We start from the raw sequence: 4,640 nt of genomic DNA, 5'->3' as shown, positions 1-4,640 counted from the left end.
CAGCAAGTATATTAAATGTATATTTCTCTAATAAGGTGTGAAGTTAATGAATATGGCTGGCGTAGCTGCTTTTACCTATGGACGTATGGCACGGATTGATGTGTTATGTGCTTGTACTTCTTGTCCCATAAGTGCCAGAGGGATGATTCTGGTCATGTAGAGAAGTACTACCACCCTTGGGGACCTGTCATCCTGACTATAAGTCGCTGTGACTAACGATTATGCCCGTTGGAGTCTCGGGCAAAGAGAGGCAGCCTCTACTCAGACGCACCCCGAGGCCTTGAACTTGTCGCTCCCCGATGCGATTGCTCCCACTGGCACTCCCGCTTTTGAAAAGCAGCTGCTGGGCTCTTGGGCTCTCATGAAGGCCAGGTGACCCTCTTGCTGGATATTCCCATCTGAGGTGGGTAAACTTCAACTCAATGACTAGAAGGTGCGGAGAACCCAACAAGCCCTGCTTGTGAAGGTTTCAGCCCACCTGAGCCAGCAGCATCACAACTGTCTGTGCAAAAGTGGCCGCTAGCTCTCTGAGGGAAATTTTATCCCCCGCCTCTTCCATGAAGCCAAGCTTCTGGCTCTAGGGGACCCTCAACTCACAAAGGGGCACAGCTGGGGAATTAATAAGAGTCATGTATTCTTTCAATTAATTTAACCAATTGAATATATGGAAGAGAGAAGAAGAGAGAGGGAGAGAGAGAGAGAGCGACCCAGCTCATTGGACATCACTGGAAGTACCAGGGAGCCAATTTCATTTGTTTTTTTTTTGAAGTATAGTTGATGTACAACGTTGTGTTAGTTTCTGCTGTACAGCAAAGCGATTCAGTTATACATGTGTATATATATATACTTGTTCATATTCTTTTCCATTATGGTTTATCACAGGATATTGAATACAGTTCCCTGTACTATACAGCAGGACCTTGTTGTTTATCCATTCTATGTATAATAGTTTGCATCTGCTAACCCCGAACTCCCACCCCATCCCTGTCCCCAGCCTTGGCAACCACTAGTCTGTTCCTTACATCTGTGAGTCTGTTTCGTAGGTAAGTTCATTTGTGTCATACTTTAGATTCCATGTATAAGTGATATCATATGGTATTTGTTTTTCTCTGTCTGACTTACTTCACTTAGCATGATAATCTCTAGGTTCATCCATGTTGCTGCAAATGGCATTATTTCATTCTTTTTTATGGCTGAGTGATATTCCATTGTATATATGCCACATCTTCTTTATCCATTCCTCTGTCAATGGCTATTTAGGTTGCTTCCATGTCTTGGCTATTGTTAATAGTGCTGCTATGATCATAAAGGTGCGTGTAGCTTTTTGAATTGTAGTTTTGTCTGAGGACACCAATTTCTTTTTTTTTTAACATCTTTATTGGAGTGTAATTGCTTTACAATTGTGTGTTAGTTTCTGCTTTATAACAAAGTGAATCAGCTATACATATATATATATCCCCATATCTCCTCCCTCTTGCGTCTCCCTCCCACCCTCCCTATCCCACCCCTCTAGGTGGTCACAAAGCATTGAGCTGATCTCCCTGTGCTATACGGCTCCTTCCCACTTGAGGACACCAATTTCTTACTCTGAAAATTGGCAATTAGAAGCAAAGAGTTATCTTGCCTTTCAGGATAATCAAATAGCCCTAACTGAAGAGTGACAGTTCTTATTTACAGGGGAATTCCAGCTAATACATACGAAAGAAATTATAGGAAAGTATCACTTAGCCACCCCTAATGAAATAATTGAATCAGGCAATAGTCATCAAAGGATAATATCACTTGACCAATGATTGGTGGGGAGCTATGATGGAGAGATCAGGCTGTCACCACCCACACCCTTTGATCAGTCTTAGCATCACTAAAAATAGAAACCAGACATTAGGTGCCTCCAGATGTAATGCAATATGAAGAGCACAGCACCAGCTGTAACATATTCTTGCCAAAAAAAAAAGTTAAACCTGAATCTAATCAAGTCTCTAGGGCGAACTAGAAGACATACAGGGGATAGAAAAGAAGTTAAATAAAATCACAGAGATACGAAAAAACAAATCAGAATGTGGGACATTCTATAGGACAACTGGTCTGGCTTATTGAACAAGCCAATTGTGGAGGAAGGGGGAGGACTCAGTTTGATGAAAAGAGCCTTAAAAAGCACAACCAACAAATGTAATGAGTGGACCCTGATTCCATTCTATTTTGAATAATGTGAACAAATATGTTAAGATAATCAGGAGAACTTGATCGTAAAATGGTTCTGAAGAATTACTGTTAATTTTATTACATGTGATAATAACATTGTGATTAAAGAAGAAAATGTTTTTATATTTTAGGGACTAAAATATGCTGGAGGGAAATGACATGTCTAGGATTCTCTTGAAAATACTTTAGCAAAGAAAAAGAAAACAGACATGCATCGTTGAAATAAATGTGGAAAAATCTTGTTAACTGTTGAATCTGGGGAAATGGTATATAGGCATTCATGGCACTGTTCTCTGAAATGTGGGACATGTTTTATAATAAAATCATTTAAAGTCTTTTAGACAATAGATGAAGTCATACAACAAAGTAGAAATTAGAAACCATTAAAATGAGCAGAAAAGGAACAAAGTATCAAAAATTCAGGGGACATGTAAAAAAATATTCACCAGAAAAATTGTAGCCTTAAATGTATTTATTATTTTTTTTAAAGAGTGACAAAGATAAAAAAGAATTTAAAGCTTAGGAAAAGGTACACTTCTGCACATGGTTGAGATGGGACTGGGTTTACCCACCTGCCTGAAACAACAAAAAACTAGGCAACATGTAGAAAACAGTGGTTGCCAACATACTGAACATCAGGCAACAAAAGAAAGTGATCCCAGAGAAACAGAAAACACGAGAGGTGAGCCCTGTGATGAACCCATTTTCTTGCATCAGGTTTCCAGGCCATAGAGAAGTGGGCGTGAACCCAGGACTATGTTCCAGAACTGTGGCTCCATAGTTGAGTAAAAAGTTAAACAAAGGTCTGACATAAAATCCAGCCATTCACTTAGGTGTTTATGTAAATGAAATGAGGGAGAACATCTATACAAAGATGTGTACGTGGATGCTCCTAGCAATTTTATTCACAGTAGCCAAAAGCTAGACATTACTCTGCTGTTTAACAATAGGTGAATTGATACATTATGGTATATTCATACAACGAAACGAAGTACTACTTAGCAGTAAGAAGGAATGAGCAGGGCTTCCCTGGTGGCGCAGTGGTTGAGAGTCCGCCTGCCGATGCAGGGGACACAGGTTCGTGCCCTGGTCTGGGAAGATCCCATATGCCGCGGAGCAGCTGGGTCCGTGAGCCATGGCCGCTGAGCCTGCGCGTCCGGAGCCTGTGCTCCGCAACGGGAGAGGCCACAACAGTAAGGGTACCGCGTACCGCAAAAAAAAAAAAAAAAAAAAAAAAAAGAAGGAATGAGCAATTGATATATGCAACATCATGGATGAATCTCAAAATAATTATGTTATTTATATAAAATTCTACAAAATGCAAACTAATTATCGTGTCAGAAAGCAGACCAGTGGTTTCCTGCAGAATGAGGGTGGAGCGGGTGAAGAAAGGCAGGATGGAGACATTTTTTTAAAAAGCACAAGGAAATTTTGGGGAGTGATGTACATGTTTATTATTTTGTTTGTGGTGGTGGTTTCATGGGTGTCAAATGTGTTGAACATAGAAAATTGTACATTTGAAGAATATGTAGTTTAGTGTGTTCAACTCTATCTCGATAAAGCTATTTAAACAATAACAATGAAATAGCATTTAATATTCATTAGATGGAAAAATTTTTTAAAGATTGACAGTATCTAATCATTATGAGGTTGTAGAAGAAAGAACATGATCATATATTATGGTATATGAGTAGGGAATGGCATCGTGGAGGGTAATTGGTCAGAATTCTTCGAGATTTCACAGGTGCATTTACAAAGTGCTGTGAATATAGGGAGCTCTCTGGGGAGATGGTGACCCAAACGCTTCTGTGCCCCCTTCCTCGCCCAACTACTACTTTTTTTTTGCGGTACGTGGGGCTCTCACTGTTGTGGCCTCTCCCGTTGCGGAGCACAGGCTCCGGACGCGCAGGCTCAGCGGCCATGGCTCACGGGCCCAGCCGCTCCGCGGCACGCAGGATCCTTCCGGGCCGGGGCACGAACCCGTGTTGCCTGCATCAGCAGGCGGACTCTCAACCACTGCGCCACCAGGGAAGCCCACGCAACTACTTCTTTTGAGCAAAATAGCTGCTGGGCTTCCAGACTTCCATATTTTGCCTGGGGATCTGCCAGGATTCAGGTGCAGAGGACCTTGCTAGCTTCCTCCTCACTCTCTGCTGGGCTCACCCGCTACAAAGCAGACCAGCTTCTGAGCTAAAATATAAGAAACTTAACCGAAGAAAAAGATTTGGAGCAGTGTTGAATGTCTCATTTGTCATTACTTGAGGCTGGGAGACAGTTAGATGGTATTTACAAAGTGCTGCTGGAAAAGGCTGTAATCCAAGATTCCCACATCCAGCTGAAGAACCATACATCCAGGTAGCAACAGAAACACCTACGTGGACATACGTGGTTTCAAAGATTGAAACGCCGATATTTCATGTGATGAATATACTAGAGAA

The sequence above is a fragment of the Aethalodelphis obliquidens genome, unplaced genomic scaffold (assembly GCF_003676395.1).
Source record: "Aethalodelphis obliquidens isolate GAN/ISIS:26980383/991018 unplaced genomic scaffold, ASM367639v1 scaffold15, whole genome shotgun sequence".
Lineage (NCBI taxonomy): Eukaryota > Metazoa > Chordata > Mammalia > Artiodactyla > Delphinidae > Aethalodelphis > Aethalodelphis obliquidens.
This window is presented reverse-complemented; position numbering follows the sequence as displayed.